Source organism: Dendrobates tinctorius, unplaced genomic scaffold (genome assembly GCF_039654945.1).
Source record: "Dendrobates tinctorius isolate UK_male_01 unplaced genomic scaffold, ASM3965494v1 ptg000140l, whole genome shotgun sequence".
Lineage (NCBI taxonomy): Eukaryota > Metazoa > Chordata > Amphibia > Anura > Dendrobatidae > Dendrobates > Dendrobates tinctorius.
Genome location: NW_027361808.1, coordinates 164,323 through 189,112, shown reverse-complemented (window position 1 = coordinate 189,112; position 24,790 = coordinate 164,323).

Below are 24,790 nucleotides of genomic sequence, written 5' to 3'. Positions count from 1 at the left end.
AGAGGTGGGAAGTTGTATCATTCAGGCTGCTTGCTGGCAGTGAATGGAGTAAATACATGCAGGGTGGCTCAGTTGATTACCATTTGGATATATTACAGCAGAGAACTAGAGGCAGCAGAGGTGGGAAGTTGTATCATTCAGGCTGCTTGCTGGCAGTGAATGGAGTAAATACATGCAGGGTGGCTCAGTTGATTACCATTTGGATATATTACAGCAGAGAAATAGAGGCAGCAGAGGTGGGAAGTTGTATCATTCAGGCTGCTTGCTGGCAGTGAATGGAGTAAATACATGCAGGGTGGCTCAGTTGATTACCATTTGGATATATTACAGCAGAGAAATAGAGGCAGCAGAGGTGGTAAGTTGTATCATTCAGGCTGCTTGCTGGCAGTGAATGGAGTAAATACATGCAGGGTGGCTCAGTTGATTACCATTTGGATATATTACAGCAGAGAAATAGAGGCAGCAGAGGTGGGAAGTTGTATCATTCAGGCTGCTTGCTGGCAGTGAATGGAGTAAATACATGCAGGGTGGCTCAGTTGATTACCTGTGTGAAGAGAGAAGATGAATGTTAATTCCATGCCATGTATAACTGCCGTTTTGCTGGATGCTTATCTTCTGTGATGCTTTGCTTATGGGATGCTTGCGTGCTGTACCCCACACTGCGTGCTTCCCCTTAGCAACTACTACATATATAGGCCACACTACAGGGTCAGGAGAGAGGGATTGTGGGAGATGGTTGGGTATAATTTGGCAGCTGGGGCCAGCACACTAGGGGATGGTTAGATGATCAAAGGCACTAGACCAAGATGTGGCAAAATGCTATAGCACCTTCCACCTGATAAGATCTAGAAAGGCCCCAGTCACAGAACTAAAGCAGTAAGTATTACATACAGTGCAACAAATGAATTATACCAAAGCTTTAGCAAGCACATTTAAATATGCAGCAAAATGGTCAAGCAGCAGAAGTATGGCGTTGTACCATTTGGATATATTACAGCAGAGAAATAGAGGCAGCAGAGGTGGGAAGTTGTATCATTCAGGCTGCTTGCTGTCAGTGAATGGAGTAAATACATGCAGGGTCGCTCAGTTGATTACCATTTGGATATATTACAGCAGAGAAATAGAGGCAGCAGAGGTGGGAAGTTGTATCATTCAGGCTGCTTGCTGGCAGTGAATGGAGTAAATACATGCAGGGTGGCTCAGTTGATTACCTGTGTGAAGAGAGAAGATGAATGTTAATTCCATGCCATGTATAACTGCCGTTTTGCTGGATGCTTATCTTCTGTGATGCTTTGCTTATGGGATGCTTGCGTGCTGTACCCCACACTGCGTGCTTCCCCTTAGCAACTACTACATATATAGGCCACACTACAGGGTCAGGAGAGAGGGATTGTGGGAGATGGTTGGGTATAATTTGGCAGCTGGGGCCAGCACACCAGGGGATGGTTAGATGATCAAAGGCACTAGACCAAGATGTGGCAAAATGCTATAGCACCTTCCACCTGATAAGATCTAGAAAGGCCCCAGTCACAGAACTAAAGCAGTAAGTATTACATACAGTGCAACAAATGAATTATACCAAAGCTTTAGCAAGCACATTTAAATATGCAGCAAAATGGTCAAGCAGCAGAAATATGGCGTTGTACCATTTGGATATATTACAGCAGAGAAATAGAGGCAGCAGAGGTGGGAAGTTGTATCATTCAGGCTGCTTGCTGGCAGTGAATGGAGTAAATACATGCAGGGTGGCTCAGTTGATTACCATTTGGATATATTACAGCAGAGAAATAGAGGCAGCAGAGGTGGGAAGTTGTATCATTCAGGCTGCTTGCTGGCAGTGAATGGAGTAAATACATGCAGGGTGGCTCAGTTGATTACCATTTGGATATATTACAGCAGAGAACTAGAGGCAGCAGAGGTGGGAAGTTGTATCATTCAGGCTGCTTGCTGGCAGTGAATGGAGTAAATACATGCAGGGTGGCTCAGTTGATTACCATTTGGATATATTACAGCAGAGAAATAGAGGCAGCAGAGGTGGGAAGTTGTATCATTCAGGCTGCTTGCTGGCAGTGAATGGAGTAAATACATGCAGGGTGGCTCAGTTGATTACCATTTGGATATATTACAGCAGAGAAATAGAGGCAGCAGAGGTGGGAAGTTGTATCATTCAGGCTGCTTGCTGGCAGTGAATGGAGTAAATACATGCAGGGTGGCTCAGTTGATTACCATTTGGATATATTACAGCAGAGAAATAGAGGCAGCAGAGGTGGGAAGTTGTATCATTCAGGCTGCTTGCTGGCAGTGAATGGAGTAAATACATGCAGGGTGGCTCAGTTGATTACCATTTGGATATATTACAGCAGAGAAATAGAGGCAGCAGAGGTGGGAAGTTGTATCATTCAGGCTGCTTGCTGGCAGTGAATGGAGTAAATACATGCAGGGTGGCTCAGTTGATTACCTGTGTGAAGAGAGAAGATGAATGTTAATTCCATGCCATGTATAACTGCCGTTTTGCTGGATGCTTATCTTCTGTGATGCTTTGCTTATGGGATGCTTGCGTGCTGTACCCCACACTGCGTGCTTCCCCTTAGCAACTACTACATATATAGGCCACACTACAGGGTCAGGAGAGAGGGATTGTGGGAGATGGTTGGGTATAATTTGGCAGCTGGGGCCAGCACACCAGGGGATGGTTAGATGATCAAAGGCACTAGACCAAGATGTGGCAAAATGCTATAGCACCTTCCACCTGATAAGATCTAGAAAGGCCCCAGTCACAGATCTAAAGCAGTAAGTATTACATACAGTGCAACAAATGAATTATACCAAAGCTTTAGCAAGCACATTTAAATATGCAGCAAAATGGTCAAGCAGCAGAAGTAGGGCGTTGTACCATTTGGATATATTACAGCAGAGAAATAGAGGCAGCAGAGGTGGGAAGTTGTATCATTCAGGCTGCTTGCTGGCAGTGAATGGAGTAAATACATGCAGGGTGGCTCAGTTGATTACCATTTGGATATATTACAGCAGAGAAATAGAGGCAGCAGAGGTGGGAAGTTGTATCATTCAGGCTGCTTGCTGGCAGTGAATGGAGTAAATACATGCAGGGTGGCTCAGTTGATTACCATTTGGATATATTGCAGCAGAGAAATAGAGGCAGCAGAGGTGGGAAGTTGTATCATTCAGGCTGCTTGCTGGCAGTGAATGGAGTAAATACATGCAGGGTGGCTCAGTTGATTACCATTTGGATATATTACAGCAGAGAAATAGAGGCAGCAGAGGTGGGAAGTTGTATCATTCAGGCTGCTTGCTGGCAGTGAATGGAGTACATACATGCAGGGTGGCTCAGTTGATTACCATTTGGATATATTACAGCAGAGAAATAGAGGCAGCAGAGGTGGGAAGTTGTATCATTCAGGCTGCTTGCTGGCAGTGAATGGAGTAAATACATGCAGGGTGGCTCAGTTGATTACCATTTGGATATATTACAGCAGAGAAATAGAGGCAGCAGAGGTGGGAAGTTGTATCATTCAGGCTGCTTGCTGGCAGTGAATGGAGTAAATACATGCAGGGTGGCTCAGTTGATTACCATTTATATATATTACAGCAGAGAAATAGAGGCAGCAGAGGTGGGAAGTTGTATCATTCAGGCTGCTTGCTGGCAGTGAATGGAGTAAATACATGCAGGGTGGCTCAGTTGATTACCATTTGGATATATTACAGCAGAGAAATAGAGGCAGCAGAGGTGGGAAGTTGTATCATTCAGGCTGCTTGCTGGCAGTGAATGGAGTAAATACATGCAGGGTAGCTCAGTTGATTACCATTTGGATACATTACAGCAGAGAAATAGAGGCAGCAGAGGTGGGAAGTTGTATCATTCAGGCTGCTTGCTGGCAGTGAATGGAGTAAATACATGCAGGGTGGCTCAGTTGATTACCATTTGGATATATTACAGCAGAGAAATAGAGGCAGCAGAGGTGGGAAGTTGTATCATTCAGGCTGCTTGCTGGCAGTGAATGGTGTAAATACATGCAGGGTGGCTCAGTTGATTACCTGTGTGAAGAGAGAAGATGAATGTTAATTCCATGCCATGTATAACTGCCGTTTTGCTGGATGCTTATCTTCTGTGATGCTTTGCTTATGGGATGCTTGCGTGCTGTACCCCACACTGCGTGCTTCCCCTTAGCAACTACTACATATATAGGCCACACTACAGGGTCAGGAGAGAGGGATTGTGGGAGATGGTTGGGTATAATTTGGCAGCTGGGGCCAGCACACTAGGGGATGGTTAGATGATCAAAGGCACTAGACCAAGATGTGGCAAAATGCTATAGCACCTTCCACCTGATAAGATCTAGAAAGGCCCCAGTCACAGAACTAAAGCAGTAAGTATTACATACAGTGCAACAAATGAATTATACCAAAGCTTTAGCAAGCACATTTAAATATGCAGCAAAATGGTCAAGCAGCAGAAGTATGGCGTTGTACCATTTGGATATATTACAGCAGAGAAATAGAGGCAGCAGAGGTGGGAAGTTGTATCATTCAGGCTGCTTGCTGGCAGTGAATGGAGTAAATACATGCAGGGTGGCTCAGTTGATTACCATTTGGATATATTACAGCAGAGAAATAGAGGCAGCAGAGGTGGGAAGTTGTATCATTCAGGCTGCTTGCTGGCAGTGAATGGAGTAAATACATGCAGGGTGGCTCAGTTGATTACCTGTGTGAAGAGAGAAGATGAATGTTAATTCCATGCCATGTATAACTGCCGTTTTGCTGGATGCTTATCTTCTGTGATGCTTTGCTTATGGGATGCTTGCGTGCTGTACCCCACACTGCGTGCTTCCCCTTAGCAACTACTACATATATAGGCCACACTACAGGGTCAGGAGAGAGGGATTGTGGGAGATGGTTGGGTATAATTTGGCAGCTGGGGCCAGCACACCAGGGGATGGTTAGATGATCAAAGGCACTAGACCAAGATGTGGCAAAATGCTATAGCACCTTCCACCTGATAAGATCTAGAAAGGCCCAGTCACAGAACTAAAGCAGTAAGTATTACATACAGTGCAACAAATAAACTATACCAAAGCTTTAGCAAGCACATTTAAATATGCAGCAAAATGGTCAAGCAGCAGAAGTATGGCGTTGTACCATTTGGATATATTACAGCAGAGAAATAGAGGCAGCAGAGGTGGGAAGTTGTATCATTCAGGCTGCTTGCTGGCAGTGAATGGAGTAAATACATGCAGGGTGGCTCAGTTGATTACCATTTGGATATATTACAGCAGAGAAATAGAGGCAGCAGAGGTGGGAAGTTGTATCATTCAGGCTGCTTGCTGGCAGTGAATGGAGTAAATACATGCAGGGTGGCTCAGTTGATTACCATTTGGATATATTACAGCAGAGAACTAGAGGCAGCAGAGGTGGGAAGTTGTATCATTCAGGCTGCTTGCTGGCAGTGAATGGAGTAAATACATGCAGGGTGGCTCAGTTGATTACCATTTGGATATATTACAGCAGAGAAATAGAGGCAGCAGAGGTGGGAAGTTGTATCATTCAGGCTGCTTGCTGGCAGTGAATGGAGTAAATACATGCAGGGTGGCTCAGCTGATTACCATTTGGATATATTACAGCAGAGAAATAGAGGCAGCAGAGGTGGGAAGTTGTATCATTCAGGCTGCTTGCTGGCAGTGAATGGAGTAAATACATGCAGGGTGGCTCAGTTGATTACCATTTGGATATATTACAGCAGAGAAATAGAGGCAGCAGAGGTGGGAAGTTGTATCATTCAGGCTGCTTGCTGGCAGTGAATGGAGTAAATACATGCAGGGTGGCTCAGTTGATTACCATTTGGATATATTACAGCAGAGAAATAGAGGCAGCAGAGGTGGGAAGTTGTATCATTCAGGCTGCTTGCTGGCAGTGAATGGAGTAAATACATGCAGGGTGGCTCAGTTGATTACCTGTGTGAAGAGAGAAGATGAATGTTAATTCCATGCCATGTATAACTGCCGTTTTGCTGGATGCTTATCTTCTGTGATGCTTTGCTTATGGGATGCTTGCGTGCTGTACCCCACACTGCGTGCTTCCCCTTAGCAACTACTACATATATAGGCCACACTACAGGGTCAGGAGAGAGGGATTGTGGGAGATGGTTGGGTATAATTTGGCAGCTGGGGCCAGAACACCAGGGGATGGTTAGATGATCAAAGGCACTAGACCAAGATGTGGCAAAATGCTATAGCACCTTCCACCTGATAAGATCTAGAAAGGCCCCAGTCACAGATCTAAAGCAGTAAGTATTACATACAGTGCAACAAATGAATTATACCAAAGCTTTAGCAAGCACATTTAAATATGCAGCAAAATGGTCAAGCAGCAGAAATATGGCGTTGTACCATTTGGATATATTACAGCAGAGAAATAGAGGCAGCAGAGGTGGGAAGTTGTATCATTCAGGCTGCTTGCTGGCAGTGAATGGAGTAAATACATGCAGGGTGGCTCAGTTGATTACCATTTGGATATATTACAGCAGAGAAATAGAGGCAGCAGAGGTGGGAAGTTGTATCATTCAGGCTGCTTGCTGGCAGTGAATGGAGTAAATACATGCAGGGTGGCTCAGTTGATTACCATTTGGATATATTACAGCAGAGAAATAGAGGCAGCAGAGGTGGGAAGTTGTATCATTCAGGCTGCTTGCTGGCAGTGAATGGAGTAAATACATGCAGGGTGGCTCAGTTGATTACCATTTGGATATATTACAGCAGAGAAATAGAGGCAGCAGAGGTGGGAAGTTGTATCATTCAGGCTGCTTGCTGGCAGTGAATGGAGTAAATACATGCAGGGTGGCTCAGTTGATTACCATTTGGATATATTACAGCAGAGAAATAGAGGCAGCAGAGGTGGGAAGTTGTATCATTCAGGCTGCTTGCTGGCAGTGAATGGAGTAAATACATGCAGGGTGGCTCAGTTGATTACCATTTGGATATATTACAGCAGAGAAATAGAGGCAGCAGAGGTGGGAAGTTGTATCATTCAGGCTGCTTGCTGGCAGTGAATGGAGTAAATACATGCAGGGTGGCTCAGTTGATTACCTGTGTGAAGAGAGAAGATGAATGTTAATTCCATGCCATGTATAACTGCCATTTTGCTGGATGCTTATCTTCTGTGATGCTTTGCTTATGGGATGCTTGCGTGCTGTACCCCACACTGCGTGCTTCCCCTTAGCAACTACTACATATATAGGCCACACTACAGGGTCAGGAGAGAGGGATTGTGGGAGATGGTTGGGTATAATTTGGCAGCTGGGGCCAGCACACCAGGGGATGGTTAGATGATCAAAGGCACTAGACCAAGATGTGGCAAAATGCTATAGCACCTTCCACCTGATAAGATCTAGAAAGGCCCCAGTCACAGATCTAAAGCAGTAAGTATTACATACAGTGCAACAAATGAATTATACCAAAGCTTTAGCAAGCACATTTAAATATGCAGCAAAATGGTCAAGCAGCAGAAGTATGGCGTTGTACCATTTGGATATATTACAGCAGAGAAATAGAGGCAGCAGAGGTGGGAAGTTGTATCATTCAGGCTGCTTGCTGGCAGTGAATGGAGTAAATACATGCAGGGTGGCTCAGTTGATTACCATTTGGATATATTACAGCAGAGAAATAGAGGCAGCAGAGGTGGGAAGTTGTATCATTCAGGCTGCTTGCTGGCAGTGAATGGAGTAAATACATGCAGGGTGGCTCAGTTGATTACCATTTGGATATATTACAGCAGAGAACTAGAGGCAGCAGAGGTGGGAAGTTGTATCATTCAGGCTGCTTGCTGGCAGTGAATGGAGTAAATACATGCAGGGTGGCTCAGTTGATTACCATTTGGATATATTACAGCAGAGAAATAGAGGCAGCAGAGGTGGGAAGTTGTATCATTCAGGCTGCTTGCTGGCAGTGAATGGAGTAAATACATGCAGGGTGGCTCAGTTGATTACCATTTGGATATATTACAGCAGAGAAATAGAGGCAGCAGAGGTGGGAAGTTGTATCATTCAGGCTGCTTGCTGGCAGTGAATGGAGTAAATACATGCAGGGTGGCTCAGTTGATTACCATTTGGATATATTACAGCAGAGAACTAGAGGCAGCAGAGGTGGGAAGTTGTATCATTCAGGCTGCTTGCTGGCAGTGAATGGAGTAAATACATGCAGGGTGGCTCAGTTGATTACCATTTGGATATATTACAGCAGAGAAATAGAGGCAGCAGAGGTGGGAAGTTGTATCATTCAGGCTGCTTGCTGGCAGTGAATGGAGTAAATACATGCAGGGTGGCTCAGTTGATTACCTGTGTGAAGAGAGAAGATGAATGTTAATTCCATGCCATGTATAACTGCCGTTTTGCTGGATGCTTATCTTCTGTGATGCTTTGCTTATGGGATGCTTGCGTGCTGTACCCCACACTGCGTGCTTCCCCTTAGCAACTACTACATATATAGGCCACACTACAGGGTCAGGAGAGAGGGATTGTGGGAGATGGTTGGGTATAATTTGGCAGCTGGGGCCAGCACACCAGGGGATGGTTAGATGATCAAAGGCACTAGACCAAGATGTGGCAAAATGCTATAGTACCTTCCACCTGATAAGATCTAGAAAGGCCCCAGTCACAGATCTAAAGCAGTAAGTATTACATACAGTGCAACAAATGAATTATACCAAAGCTTTAGCAAGCACATTTAAATATGCAGCAAAATGGTCAAGCAGCAGAAGTATGGCGTTGTACCATTTGGATATATTACAGCAGAGAAATAGAGGCAGCAGAGGTGGGAAGTTGTATCATTCAGGCTGCTTGCTGGCAGTGAATGGAGTAAATACATGCAGGGTGGCTCAGTTGATTACCATTTGGATATATTACAGCAGAGAAATAGAGGCAGCAGAGGTGGGAAGTTGTATCATTCAGGCTGCTTGCTGGTAGTGAATGGAGTAAATACATGCAGGGTGGCTCAGTTGATTACCATTTGGATATATTACAGCAGAGAAATAGAGGCAGCAGAGGTGGGAAGTTGTATCATTCAGGCTGCTTGCTGGCAGTGAATGGAGTAAATACATGCAGGGTGGCTCAGTTGATTACCATTTGGATATATTACAGCAGAGAAATAGAGGCAGCAGAGGTGGGAAGTTGTATCATTCAGGTTGCTTGCTGGCAGTGAATGGAGTAAATACATGCAGGGTGGCTCAGTTGATTACCATTTGGATATATTACAGCAGAGAAATAGAGGCAGCAGAGGTGGGAAGTTGTATCATTCAGGCTGCTTGCTGGCAGTGAATGGAGTAAATACATGCAGGGTGGCTCAGTTGATTACCATTTGGATATATTACAGCAGAGAAATAGAGGCAGCAGAGGTGGGAAGTTGTATCATTCAGGCTGCTTGCTGGCAGTGAATGGAGTAAATACATGCAGGGTGGCTCAGTTGATTACCATTTGGATATATTACAGCAGAGAAATAGAGGCAGCAGAGGTGGGAAGTTGTATCATTCAGGCTGCTTGCTGGCAGTGAATGGAGTAAATACATGCAGGGTGGCTCAGTTGATTACCATTTGGATATATTACAGCAGAGAAATAGAGGCAGCAGAGGTGGGAAGTTGTATCATTCAGGCTGCTTGCTGGCAGTGAATGGAGTAAATACATGCAGGGTGGCTCAGTTGATTACCATTTGGATATATTACAGCAGAGAAATAGAGGCAGCAGAGGTGGGAAGTTGTATCATTCAGGCTGCTTGCTGGCAGTGAATGGAGTAAATACATGCAGGGTGGCTCAGTTGATTACCTGTGTGAAGAGAGAAGATGAATGTTAATTCCATGCCATGTATAACTGCCGTTTTGCTGGATGCTTATCTTCTGTGATGCTTTGCTTATGGGATGCTTGCGTGCTGTACCCCACACTGCGTGCTTCCCCTTAGCAACTACTACATATATAGGCCACACTACAGGGTCAGGAGAGAGGGATTGTGGGAGATGGTTGGGTATAATTTGGCAGCTGGGGCCAGCACACTAGGGGATGGTTAGATGATCAAAGGCACTAGACCAAGATGTGGCAAAATGCTATAGTACCTTCCACCTGATAAGATCTAGAAAGGCCCCAGTCACAGATCTAAAGCAGTAAGTATTACATACAGTGCAACAAATGAATTATACCAAAGCTTTAGCAAGCACATTTAAATATGCAGCAAAATGGTCAAGCAGCAGAAGTATGGCGTTGTACCATTTGGATATATTACAGCAGAGAAATAGAGGCAGCAGAGGTGGGAAGTTGTATCATTCAGGCTGCTTGCTGGCAGTGAATGGAGTAAATACATGCAGGGTGGCTCAGTTGATTACCATTTGGATATATTACAGCAGAGAAATAGAGGCAGCAGAGGTGGGAAGTTGTATCATTCAGGTTGCTTGCTGGCAGTGAATGGAGTAAATACATGCAGGGTGGCTCAGTTGATTACCATTTGGATATATTACAGCAGAGAAATAGAGGCAGCAGAGGTGGGAAGTTGTATCATTCAGGCTGCTTGCTGGCAGTGAATGGAGTAAATACATGCAGGGTGGCTCAGTTGATTACCATTTGGATATATTACAGCAGAGAAATAGAGGCAGCAGAGGTGGGAAGTTGTATCATTCAGGCTGCTTGCTGGCAGTGAATGGAGTAAATACATGCAGGGTGGCTCAGTTGATTACCATTTGGATATATTACAGCAGAGAAATAGAGGCAGCAGAGGTGGGAAGTTGTATCATTCAGGCTGCTTGCTGGCAGTGAATGGAGTAAATACATGCAGGGTGGCTCAGTTGATTACCATTTGGATATATTACAGCAGAGAAATAGAGGCAGCAGAGGTGGGAAGTTGTATCATTCAGGCTGCTTGCTGGCAGTGAATGGATTAAATACATGCAGGGTGGCTCAGTTGATTACCATTTGGATACATTACAGCAGAGAAATAGAGGCAGCAGAGGTGGGAAGTTGTATCATTCAGGCTGCTTGCTGGCAGTGAATGGAGTAAATACATGCAGGGTGGCTCAGCTGATTACCATTTGGATATATTACAGCAGAGAAATAGAGGCAGCAGAGGTGGGAAGTTGTATCATTCAGGCTCCTTGCTGGCAGTGAATGGAGTAAATACATGCAGGGTGGCTCAGTTGATTACCTGTGTGAAGAGAGAAGATGAACGTTAATTCCATGCCATGTATAACTGCCGTTTTGCTGTATGCTTATCTTCTGTGATGCTTTGCTTATGGGATGCTTGCGTGCTGTACCCCACACTGCGTCCTTCCCCTTAGCAACTACTACATATATAGGCCACACTACAGGGTCAGGAGAGAGGGATTGTGGGAGATGGTTGGGTATAATTTGGCAGCTGGGGCCAGCACACCAGGGGATGGTTAGATGATCAAAGGCACTAGACCAAGATGTGGCAAAATGCTATAGCACCTTCCACCTGATAAGATCTAGAAAGGCCCCAGTCACAGATCTAAAGCAGTAAGTATTACATACAGTGCAACAAATGAATTATACCAAAGCTTTAGCAAGCACATTTAAATATGCAGCAAAATGGTCAAGCAGCAGAAGTATGGCGTTGTACCATTTGGATACATTACAGCAGAGAAATAGAGGCAGCAGAGGTGGGAAGTTGTATCATTCAGGCTGCTTGCTGGCAGTGAATGGAGTAAATACATGCAGGGTGGCTCAGTTGATTACCATTTGGATATATTACAGCAGAGAAATAGAGGCAGCAGAGGTGGGAAGTTGTATAATAATAATAATAAATTTTATTTTTATAGCGCCGACATATTCCGCAGCACTTTACATTTCAGAGGGGATTTGTACAGACAATAGACATTACAGCATAACAATAATCACATACAGTAGATTATAACACATACCAAGAGGAAAGAGGGCCCTGCTCGCAAGCTTACAGTCTATGAGGAAAGAGGGAGACACGAAAGGTAGGTGGTAACAGTTACCCTGAATTGTATGGACCAGTCATAATGTTAAGTGTGTAACAGTACAGACACAGAGGGCTAATGGAGGCATAAAGCATGTGGGAACATGATGCGGGGAACCTGGTTATGGTAAAACTTTTGGCTCTGCCACACAGGGATAGATTAGGTTAATGTGTTGGGGTGGTAGGCCAGTCTGAATAAATGCGTTTTCAGGACACGCTTAAAATTGTGGGGATTGGGGACTAATCGTATTGACCTTGGAAGTGCATTCCAAAGAATTGGTGCGGCACGTGTAAAGTCTTGGAGACGGGAGTGGGATGTTCTGACTATTGAGGATGCTAATCTCAGGTCATCAGCAGAACGGAGGGCGCGGGTAGGGTGGTATACTGAAACAAGGGAGGAGATGTAGGGTGGTGCTGAGCCATGGAGGGCTTTGTGAGTGAGGGTAATAAGTTTATACTGAATTCTGGAGTGGATGGGTTGCCAGTGTAATGACTGGCACAAGGTAGAGGCATCAGTGTAACGATTGGTGAGGAATATGATCCTGGCTGCAGCATTCAAGACAGATTGGAGAGGGGAGAGTTTGGTAAGAGGGAGACCGATTAGAAGAGAGTTACAATAGTCGAGACGAGAATGAATAAGAGAAACAGTAAGAGTTTTTGCAGAGTCAAAGGTAAGAAAAGGTCGAATTCTAGAAATGTTTTTGAGGTGCAGATGACAAGAGCGAGCCAGTGATCGAATGTGGGGGGCAAAGGAAAGCTCGGAATCAAGTATGACCCCAAGACAGCGGGCCTGTTGCTGGGGAGTAATAGTGGGACCACACACAGAAATGGCAATGTCGGGTATAGGTACATTAATAGAGGGAGGAAACACCAGGAGTTCAGTCTTTGACAGGTTCAGTTTCAGATATAGTGAGGACATGATATTAGACACAGCGTTTAGACAATCGCCGGTGTTTTCTAGAAAGGCTGGCGTGATGTCAGGAGAAGAAGCGTATAATTGGGTGTCATCAGCATAGAGATGGTACTGGAAACCAAATCTACTGATTGTTTGACCAATAGGGGCAGTGTACAAGGAGAAGAGGAGGGGACCTAGAACCGATCCTTGGGGGACCCCAACAGTAAGGGGAAAATGAGAGGAGGAGGAACCGGCAAAAGATACAGTAAAGGAGCGGTCGGAGAGATAGGAGGAGAACCAGGAGAGAACGGTATCCTTGAGGCCAATGGAACGGAGCATAGTGAGGAGGAGCTGATGATCCACAGTGTCGAATGCTGCAGAGAGATCCAAGAGAATTAGCATGGAGTAATGACCATTTGATTTAGCTGTTAGCAGATCATTAGAGACTTTAGTGAGGGCAGTTTCAGTGGAGTGTAAAGAGCGGAAACCGGATTGGAGAGGGTCGAGAAGAGAGTTTTCTGAGAGATAGCGGATAAGACGGGAGTGGACCAGGCGTTCCAGGAGTTTAGAGATGAAGGGAAGATTAGAGACAGGTCTATAGTTAGCGGCACAGTTTTGGTTGAGGGATGGTTTTTTAAGTAGTGGATGTATGATGGCATGCTTAAATGAGAAGGGAAAAATACCAGAAGAGAGAGAGAGGTTAAATATTTTAGTTAGGTGAGGGGTGACAGCAGGGGAAAGGGACTGAAGGAGCTGTGACGGAAATGGGTCACTGGTGCAAGTAGTTGGGTGAGAAGATGCAAGGAGCCTGCTTACTTCTTCTTCTGTGACTGGTTCAAAATCAGAGAGTGAGTTAGATGCAGTGGGGGAGGGAGGACGGTGCATGGTATGAGGTGATTGGGAGATAATTTCCTGTCGGATCTGGTCAATTTTTTTTTTGAAGTAATTGGCCAGATCGTCAGCTCGGAGCTCCGTGGTTGGGGCCTGTACTCTTGGATTGAGTAGAGAATGAAAAGTGTCAAAGAGACGTTTCGGGTTATTGGAAAGTGAGGTGATGAGGGTGTTGAAATAGGTTTGTTTGGAGAGGTGAAGGGCAGTGTTGTATGTTCTAAGCATAAACTTAAAATGGATGAATTCTTCGGGTAGATTGGATTTTCTCCACAGACGTTCGGCGCACCTGGAGCACCGCTGCAGGAAACGTGTTTGCACCGTGTGCCAGGGTTGTCGCCGTCTGCGTTGTGGTGTTCTATTTATAGGGGGTGCAAATTCATCCAGGGCACTTTGAAGTGTTTCATTGTAATGCTTCAATGCAGAATCAGGACATGAGAGGGAGGGGATAGGGGCCAATGAAGACTGCAAGTTCTTCATAAGTTTCTGGGTGTTAATGGCCTGTATGTTTCTATAAGTATGGACAGTGGGGGTGACCTGAGCAGCCTGGCAGTTCTTGATAGAGAATGAAAGAAGATTGTGGTCAGAGAGCGGGAGAGGGGAGTTTGCAAAATCATCCACTGCACAAAGCCGAGAGAAGACCAAATCGAGGGAGTTTCCGTCTTCATGCGTTGGAGAATTAGTAAGCTGCGAAAGGCCAAATGAGGAGGTTAGAGATAAAAGGTGAGTAGCAGATGGGGAGAGGGGAAGAGCAATGGGGATGTTGAAATCACCCATGATGAGGGTAGGGATGTCACAGGAGAGAAAATGTGGAAGCCAAGTGGCAAAATGATCCAGGAACTGATGGGAGGGGCCGGGAGGACGATACACCACCGCCACTCGCATGGAGAAGGGGGTGTAGAGTCTGACGGCATGGACCTCAAAAGAAGGGAAGACAAGTGAGGGTACTTGAGGGATAACCTGAAAGGTACATTTTGGTGATAGAAGCAGACCAACGCCTCCACCAGCTCTATTGTCTGATCTTGGGGTATGAGAGAAGTGAAGCCCCCCGTATGAAAGAGCAGCAGCATCGGTAGTGTCTGACTGCTGGATCCAGGTTTCAGTAAGAGCCAGGAGGTTAAGAGAATTAGAAAGGAAAAAGTCATGAATGAAGGAGAGTTTGTTACACACTGAGCGAGAATTCCAAAGTGCACAATTAAGAGAGACAGATGGCATGCAGGGAATATTAATAAGATTAGAGGGGTTTCTGAGTGTAGCAGTCGGGAGGTTTGACTTTCTATAACATGGGGGACCAGGGTTGGGAGCAATGTCTCCTGCGACTAGGAGAAGGAGGATAGAAAGAGTGAGCAGATGGTTAAGTGATTTGTGAGAGCGTCTTTGATGTTGAATGGTGGGACTGACTGGATCTGTGCAGTTTAACAACGTGAAAAGAGCATGAGTGCTATACATAGGAGAGGAAAGAAGCGAGGGGCCAATGTGGATGGAGTGTGGAGAGTTAATGCCAGGGCGGTGGATATGTGTGAATGCAGCGGCCAGGATTAAAATTACACAAATGCATATGGTATATTTTTGTTGTCCTCCAAATGTACAGGGAGTAGATGGATATAAATGTCTTACCTGTCTCCTGCCCTGTCTAACAGCCATGTTATAACTGCCAGTACTTTGATAAACTGTACTTGGATAAAGTGTGCATAAATGCCCCCTGCATAAATGCTATCCCTAAGCTATGTCTGAATATATAGGAGGATAAGACTTAGAACTTTTTTTTTTTTTTTTGCTCTCTCTCTTCTCGTTAATCAATCACACTAAATTGAGACACCAGGACCCAATAAAATGTTGTGGTCAAATAAACACATGTCCAGCACTACATGGATCATAAAGCACTTTGAAAAGTTTCTTGACCTCACAACATAAGGGGACAAGCAGAGTAAGTTGAAAAAAACTATATACCATATAGAAGCTTGCAGAGTTGAAAACACAGAGATAGCATTCAGGATTAACTGCTTGCTGACATTGAATGGAGACACAGGAGTGGATTCAGAGCAGAGATTGGAAAAGCTGGTTACCTGTATGAAGAGAATAGAGATGCGTGTCACATTTATCCATGTTATAACTGCCAGTACTTTGATAAATTGTACTTGGATAAAGTGTGCATAAATGCCCCCTGCATAAAATCATTCAGGCTGCTTGCTGGCAGTGAATGGAGTAAATACATGCAGGGTGGCTCAGTTGATTACCATTTGGATATATTACAGCAGAGAAATAGAGGCAGCAGAGGTGGGAAGTTGTATCATTCAGGCTGCTTGCTGGCAGTGAATGGAGTAAATACATGCAGGGTGGCTCAGTTGATTACCATTTGGATATATTACAGCAGAGAAATAGAGGCAGGAGAGGTGGGAAGTTGTATCATTCAGGCTGCTTGCTGGCAGTGAATGGAGTAAATACATGCAGGGTGGCTCAGTTGATTACCATTTGGATATATTACAGCAGAGAAATAGAGGCAGCAGAGGTGGGAAGTTGTATCATTCAGGCTGCTTGCTGGCAGTGAATGGAGTAAATACATGCAGGGTGGCTCAGTTGATTACCTGTGTGAAGAGAGAAGATGAATGTTAATTCCATGCCATGTATAACTGCCGTTTTGCTGGATGCTTATCTTCTGTGATGCTTTGCTTATGGGATGCTTGCGTGCTGTATCCCACACTACGTAAATGCGCGTTGCTGGTCATCTGAGGGATGTAGTGTTTCAGTTCTATGATAGATCTGGCCATGTATGCGGAAACAGTATGGGCCATATCCAGGAAGTGGTGAAATATTTGCACCCATGGAGGCAAAAGCAAAGGAACTGTTAATACTTCGAATATTATCCATGAAATTTTTGCTAAATTCACTTTGCCCTTTCAGCAAACGTGTAAAGACATCAGGATATTGTAGTATGGGTACATGGACTTTACCCTTCTGACAGCACAGCGTAAAGTTGTTATCAGAAGGTATCTCTGCTACAAAATGCAAAGCTTCGCAATGCTCACATACATGGGTCATGTCACCACAGCTGTGTTCGGTAATACTATTTTCATCATTAGTGAAAATGTGAGGTTGTAGTAGAAGTGCATGTCCAACCGATGGGGTGCGCCTAGTTTTGAGACCAACGTATATTTGTCTTGGTTGCACTTTCTGCGGGCTAACTGCAGCTTGTATGTGAAGAAACTGTGCGTTGGTATTGACTAATGGTGGTATTGATAGGGCAGAAACAGATTGCTGATTAGTTATGTCAGTGAACGGCATATAGGATGAAGTGTGGTAGTAACTTGTTCCACATGCTGATGTGGAAGCATCCTGTTGTGAGTCTACTAATAATGATGAGGAAGAAGCCGTCTGTTGTTGGCGGTGATGGCGTGTAGAGGCTTCTTCAGCCAATGTAATAGATTTAGAGTTAGGGGATTCGTGTGTGAGACGACGGCGTTTATAAGCCTTAATCTTGTCAAGTCGATGCTGTTTTTCCTCAGGAGTCTCATTAGCACGGCGTTGTTTTTGTCGTAGTGCTAAAGCTGCTTTCCTTTCACTGGCATTGGCATACTGTGCATCGGTATTGAATGGTGGTATTGATAGGGCAGAAACAGATTGCTGATTAGTTATGTCAGTGAACGGCATATGGGATGAAGTGTAGCAGTAAATTGTTCCACATGCTGATGTGGAAGCATCCTGTTGTGAGTCTAATAATAATGATGAGGAAGAGGCCGTCTGTTGTCGGCGGTGACGGCGTGCAGAGGCTTCTTCAGCCAATCTTATGGATTTAGAGTTAGGGGATTCGTGTGTGAGGCAATGGTGTTTATAAGCCTTAATCTTCTCAAGGCGATGGTGTTTTTCCTCAGGAGTCTCATTAGCACGGCGTTGTTTTTGTCGTAGTGCTAAAGCTGCTTTCCTTCACTGGCATTGGCATACTTTCTGTTATGACTCATGTTGGCACAGGTAAAGGAGTCTATTTGGCAGTTATCTGGCAGTGAAGAAGGCGTCCTGGAGTATTGTAGAGTAAACAGATACTAATTGACCCTGTAATTGCCCAGCAGTAGTTATGAAGTGGTAGTGGCAAATTGGCCCTGTAGTTAGACACCGGCAGAGGAGCAAGGCAGCAGTAGTTATGGCGGTAGAGGCAAATTGGCCCTGTAATTAGACACAGGCAGAGGAGCAATGCAGCAGTAGTTATGGCAGTATAGGCAAATTGGCCCTGTAATTAGACACTGGCAGAGGAGCAAGGCAGCAGTAGTTATGGCGGTAGAGGCAAATTAGCCCTGTAATTAGACACCGGCAGAGGACAAAGGCAGCAGTAGTTATGGCAGTAGAGGCAAATTGGCCCTGTAATTAGACACCGGCAGAGGACAAAGGCAGCAGTAGTTATGGCGGTAGAGGCAAATTGATCCTGTAATTAGACACCGGCAGAGGACAAAGGCAGCAGTAGTTATGGCGGTAGAGGCAAATTAGCCCTGTAATTAGACACCGGCAGAGGAGCAATGCAGCAGTAGTTATGGCGGTAGAGGCAAATTGGCCCTGTAATTAAACACCGGCAGAGGAGCAAGGCAGCAGAAGTTATGGCGGTAGAGGCAAATTGGCCCTGTAATTAGACACTGGCAGAGGACAAAGGCAGCAGTAGTTATGGCGGTAGAGGCAAATTAGCCCTGTAATTAGACACCGGCAGAGGAGCAATGCAGCAGTAGTTATGGCGGTAGAGGCAAATTGGCCCTGTAATTAGACACCGGCAGAGGAGCAATGCAGCAGTAGTTATGGCGGTAGAGGCAAATTAGCCCTGTAATTAGACACCGGCAGAGGAGCAAGGCAGCAGTAGTTATGGCGGTAGAGGCAAATTGGCCCTGTAAATTAGACACCGGCAGAGGAGCAATGCAGCAGTAGTTATGGCGGTAGAGGCAAATTGATCCTGTAATTAGACACCGGCAGAGGAGCAAGGCAGCAGTAGTTATGGCGGTAGAGGCAAATTGGCCCTGTAATTAGACACCGGCAGAGGAGCAAGGCAGCAGTAGTTATGGCGGTATAGGCAAATTGGCCCTGTAATTAGACACCGGCAGAGGAGCAAGGCAGCAGTAGTTATGGCGGTAGAGGCAAATTGATCCTGTAATTAGACACCGGCAGAGGAGCAAGGCAGCAGTAGTTATGGCGGTAGAGGCAAATTGATCCTGTAATTAGACACCGGCAGAGGAGCAAGGCAGCAGTAGTTATGGCAGTAGAGGCAAATTGATCCTGTATTTAGACACTGGCAGAGGAGCAAGGCAGCTGTAGTTATGGCGGTAGAGGCAAATTGGCCCTGTAAATTAGACACCGGCAGAGGAGCAATGCAGCAGTAGTTATGGCGGTAGAGGCAAATTGATCCTGTAATTAGACACCGGCAGAGGAGCAAGGCAGCAGTAGTTATGGCGGTAGAGGCAAATTGATCCTGTAATTAGACACCGGCAGAGGAGCAAGGCAGCAGTAGTTATGGCAGTAGAGGCAAATTGATCCTGTATTTAGACACTGGCAGAGGAGCAAGGCAGCTGTAGTTATGGCGGTAGAGGCAAATTGGCCCTGTAATTAGACACCGGCAGAGGAGCAAGGCAACAGTAGTTATGGCGGTAGAGGCAAATTGATCCTGTAATTAGACACCGGCAGAGGAGCAAGGCAGCAGTAGTTATGGCGGTAGAGGCAAATTGATCCTGTAATTAGACACCGGCAGAGGAGCAAGGCAGCAGTAGTTATGGCAGTAGAGGCAAATTGATCCTGTATTTAGACACTGGCAGAGGAGCAAGGCAGCTGTAGTTATGGCGGTAGAGGCAAATTGGCCCTGTAAATTAGACACCGGCAGAGGAGCAATGCAGCAGTAGTTATGGCGGTAGAGGCAAATTAGCCCTGTAATTAGACACCGGCAGAGGAGCAAGGCAGCAGTAGGTATGGCGGTAGAGGCAAATTGGCCCTGTAATTAGACACCGGCAGAGGAGCAAGGCAGCAGTAGTTATGGCGGTAGAGGCAAATTAGCCCTGTAATTAGACACCGGCAGAGGAGCAAGGCAGCAGTAGTTATGGCGGTATAGGCAAATTGGCCCTGTAATTAGACACCGGCAGAGGAGCAAGGCAGCAGTAGTTATGGCGGTAGAGGCAAATTGGCCCTGTAATTAGACACCGGCAGAGGAGCAAGGCAGCAGTAGTTATGGCGGTAGAGGCAAATTGATCCTGTAATTAGACACCGGAAGAGGAGCAAGGCAGCAGTAGTTATGGCGGTAGAGGCAAATTGATCCTGTAATTAGACACCGGCAGAGGAGCAAGGCAGCAGTAGTTATGGCGGTAGAGGCAAATTGATCCTGTATTTAGACACTGGCAGAGGAGCAAGGCAGCAGTAGTTATGGCGGTAGAGGCAAATTGGCCCTGTAAATTAGACACCGGCAGAGGAGCAATGCAGCAGTAGTTATGGCGGTAGAGGCAAATTAGCCCTGTAATTAGACACCGGCAGAGGAGCAAGGCAGCAGTAGTTATGGCGGTAGAGGCAAATTGGCCCTGTAATTAGACACCGGCAGAGGAGCAAGGCAGCAGTAGTTATGGCGGTAGAGGCAAATTGGCCCTGTAATTAGACACCGGCAGAGGATAAAGGCAGCAGTAGTTATGGCGGTAGAGGCAAATTAGCCCTGTAATTAGACACCGGCAGAGGAGCAATGCAGCAGTAGTTATGGCGGTAGAGGCAAATTGGCCCTGTAATTAGACACCAGCAGAGGAGCAATGCAGCAGTAGTTATGGCGGTAGAGGCAAATTGATCCTGTAATTAGACACCGGCAGAGGAGCAAGGCAGCAGTAGTTATGGCGGTAGAGGCAAATTAGCCCTGTAATTAGACACCGGCAGAGGAGCAAGGCAGCAGTAGTTATGGCGGTATAGGCAAATTGGCCCTGTAATTAGACACAGGCAGAGGAGCAAGGCAGCAGTAGTTATGGCGGTAGAGGCAAATTAGCCCTGTAATTAGACACCGGCAGAGGAGCAAGGCAGCAGTAGTAATGGCGGTAGAGGCAAATTAGCCCTGTAATTAGACACCGGCAGAGGAGCAAGGCAGCAGTAGTTATGGCGGTAGAGGCAAATTGGCCCTGTAATTAGACACCGGCAGAGGAGCAAGGCAGCAGTAGTTATGGCGGTATAGGCAAATTGGCCCTGTAATTAGACACCGGCAGAGGAGCAATGCAGTAGTTATGGCGGTAGAGGCAAATTAGCCCTGTAATTAGACACCGGCAGAGGAGCAAGGCAGCAGTAGTTATGGCGGTAGAGGCAAATTAGCCCTGTAATTAGACACCGGCAGAGGAGCAAGGCAGCAGTAGTTATGGCAGTAGAGGCAAATTAGCCCTGTAATTAGACACCGGCAGAGGAGCAAGGCAGCAGTAGTTATGGCGGTAGAGGCAAATTAGCCCTGTAATTAGACACTGGCAGAGGACAAAGGCAGCAGTAGTTATGGCAGTATAGGCAAATTGGCCCTGTAATTAGACACTGGCAGAGGAGCAAGGCAGCAGTAGTTATGGCGGTAGAGGCAAATTAGCCCTGTAATTAGACACTGGCAGAGGACAAAGGCAGCAGTAGTTATGGCAGTATAGGCAAATTGGCCCTGTAATTAGACACTGGCAGAGGAGCAAGGCAGCAGTAGTTATGGCGGTAGAGGCAAATTAGCCCTGTAATTAGACACCGGCAGAGGACAAAGGCAGCAGTAGTTATAGCGGTAGAGGCAAATTGATCCTGTAATTAGACACCGGCAGAGGACAAAGGCTGCAGTAGTTATGGCGGTATAGGCAAATTAGCCCTGTAATTAGACACCGGCAGAGGAGCAATGCAGCAGTAGTTATGGCGGTAGAGGCAAATTGGCCCTGTAATTAAATACCGGCAGAGGAGCAAGGCAGCAGAAGTTATGGCGGTAGAGGCAAATTGGCCCTGTAGTTAGACACTGGCAGAGGACAAAGGCAGCAGTAGTTATGGCGGTAGAGGCAAATTAGCCCTGTAATTAGACACCGGCAGAGGAGCAATGCAGCAGTAGTTATGGCGGTAGAGGCAAATTGGCCCTGTAATTAGACACCGGCAGAGGAGCAATGCAGCAGTCGTTATGGCGGTAGAGGCAAATTAGCCCTGTAATTAGACACCGGCAGAGGAGCAAGGCAGCAGTAGTTATGGCGGTAGAGGCAAATTGGCCCTGTAAATTAGACACCGGCAGAGGAGCAATGCAGCAGTAGTTATGGCGGTAGAGGCAAATTGATCCTGTAATTAGACACCGGCAGAAGAGCAAGGCAGCAGTAGTTATGGCGGTAGAGGCAAATTGGCCCTGTAATTAGACACCGGCAGAGGAGCAAGGCAGCAGTAGTTATGGCGGTAGAGGCAAATTAGCCCTGTAATTAGACACCGGCAGAGGAGCAAGGCAGCAGTAGTTATGGCGGTATAGGCAAATTGGCCCTGTAATTAGACACCGGCAGAGGAGCAAGGCAGCAGTAGTTATGGCGGTAGAGGCAAATTGGCCCTGTAATTAGACACCGGCAGAGGAGCAAGGCAGCAGTAGTTATGGCGGTAGAGGCAAATTGATCCTGTAATTAGACACCGGCAGAGGAGCAAGGCAGCAGTAGTTATGGCGGTAGAGGCAAATTGATCCTGTAATTAGACACCGGCAGAGGAGCAAGGCAGCAGTAGTTATGGCGGTAGAGGCAAATTGATCCTGTATTTAGACACCAGCAGAGGAGCAAGGCAGCAGTAGTTATGGCGGTAGAGGCAAATTGGCCCTGTAAATTAGACACCGGCAGAGGAGCAATGCAGCAGTAGTTATGGCGGTAGAGGCAAATTAGCCCTGTAATTAGACACCGGCAGAGGAGCAAGGCAGCAGTAGTTATGGCGGTAGAGGCAAATTAGCCCTGTAATTAGACACCGGCAGAGGAGCAAGGCAGCAGTAGTTATGGCGGTAGAGGCAAATTAGCCCTGTAATTAGACACCGGCAGAGGAGCAAGGCAGCAGTAGTTATGGCGGTAGAGGCAAATTAGCCCTGTAATTAGACACCGGCAGAGGAGCAAGGCAGCAGTAGTTATGGTGGCAGAGGCAAATTAGCCCTGTAATTAGACACTGGCAGAGGACAAAGGCAGCAGTAGTTATGGCAGTATAGGCAAATTGGCCCTGTAATTAGACACTGGCAGAGGAGCAAGGCAGCAGTAGTTATGGCGGTAGAGGCAAATTAGCCCTGTAATTAGACACCGGCAGAGGAGCAATGCAGCAGTAGTTATGGCGGTAGAGGCAAATTGGCCCTGTAATTAGACACCAGCAGAGGAGCAATGCAGCAGTAGTTATGGCGGTAGAGGCAAATTAGCCCTGTAATTAGACACCGGCAGAGGAGCAAGGCAGCAGTAGTTATGGCGGTAGAGGCAAATTGGCCCTGTAAATTAGACACCGGCAGAGGAGCAATGCAGCAGTAGTTATGGCGGTAGAGGCAAATTGATCCTGTAATTAGACACCGGCAGAGGAGCAAGGCAGCAGTAGTTATGGCGGTAGAGGCAAATTGGCCCTGTAATTAGACACCGGCAGAGGAGCAAGGCAGCAGTAGTTATGGCGGTAGAGGCAAATTAGCCCTGTAATTAGACACGGGCAGAGGAGCAAGGCAGCAGTAGTTATGGCGGTATAGGCAAATTGGCCCTGAAATTAGACACCGGCAGAGGAGCAAGGCAGCAGTAGTTATGGCGGTAGAGGCAAATTAGCCCTGTAATTAGACACCGGCAGAGGAGCAAGGCAGCAGTAGTTATGGCGGTAGAGGCAAATTAGCCCTGTAATTAGACACCGGCAGAGGAGCAAGGCAGCAGTAGTTATGGCGGTAGAGGCAAATTGGCCCTGTAAATTAGACACCGGCAGAGGAGCAATGCAGCAGTAGTTATGGTGGTAGAGGCAAATTGATCCTGTAATTAGACACCGGCAGAGGAGCAAGGCAGCAGTAGTTATGGCGGTAGAGGCAAATTGGCCCTGTAATTAGACACCGGCAGAGGAGCAAGGCAGCAGTAGTTATGGCGGTAGAGGCAAATTAGCCCTGTAATTAGACACCGGCAGAGGAGCAAGGCAGCAGTAGTTATGGCGGTATAGGCAAATTGGCCCTGAAATTAGACACCGGCAGAGGAGCAAGGCAGCAGTAGTTATGGCGGTAGAGGCAAATTAGCCCTGTAATTAGACACCGGCAGAGGAGCAAGGCAGCAGTAGTTATGGCGGTAGAGGCAAATTAGCCCTGTAATTAGACACCGGCAGAGTAGCAAGGCAGCAGTAGTTATGGTGGTAGAGGCAAATTGGCCCTGTAATTAGACACCGGCAGAGGAGCAAGGCAGCAGTAGTTATGGCGGTAGAGGCAAATTAGCCCTGTAATTAGACACTGGCAGAGGACAAAGGCAGGAGTAGTTATGGCAGTATAGGCAAATTGGCCCTGTAATTAGACACTGGCAGAGGAGCAAGGCAGCAGTAGTTATGGCGGTAGAGGCAAATTAGCCCTGTAATTAGACACCGGCAGAGGACAAAGGCAGCAGTAGTTATGGCGGTAGAGGCAAATTGGCCCTGTAATTAGACACCGGCAGAGGACAAAGGCAGCAGTAGTTATGGCGGTAGAGGCAAATTGGGCCTGTAATTAGACACCGGCAGAGGAGCAAGGCAGCAGTAGTTATGGCAGTAGAGGCAAATTAGCCCTGTAATTAGACACCGGCAGAGGAGCAATGCAGCAGTAGTTATGGCGGTAGAGGCAAATTGGCCCTGTAATTAGACACCGGCAGAGGAACAAGGCAGCAGTAGTTATGGCGGTAGAGGCAAATTGGCCCTGCAATTAGACACCGGCAGAGGACAAAGGCAGCAGTAGTTATGGCGGTAGAGGCAAATTAGCCCTGTAATTATACACCGGCAGAGGAGCAATGCAGCAGTAGTTATGGCGGTAGAGGCAAATTGGCCCTGTAATTAGACACAGGCAGAGGAGCAATGCAGCAGTAGTTATGGCGGTAGAGGCAAATTAGCCCTGTAATTAGAC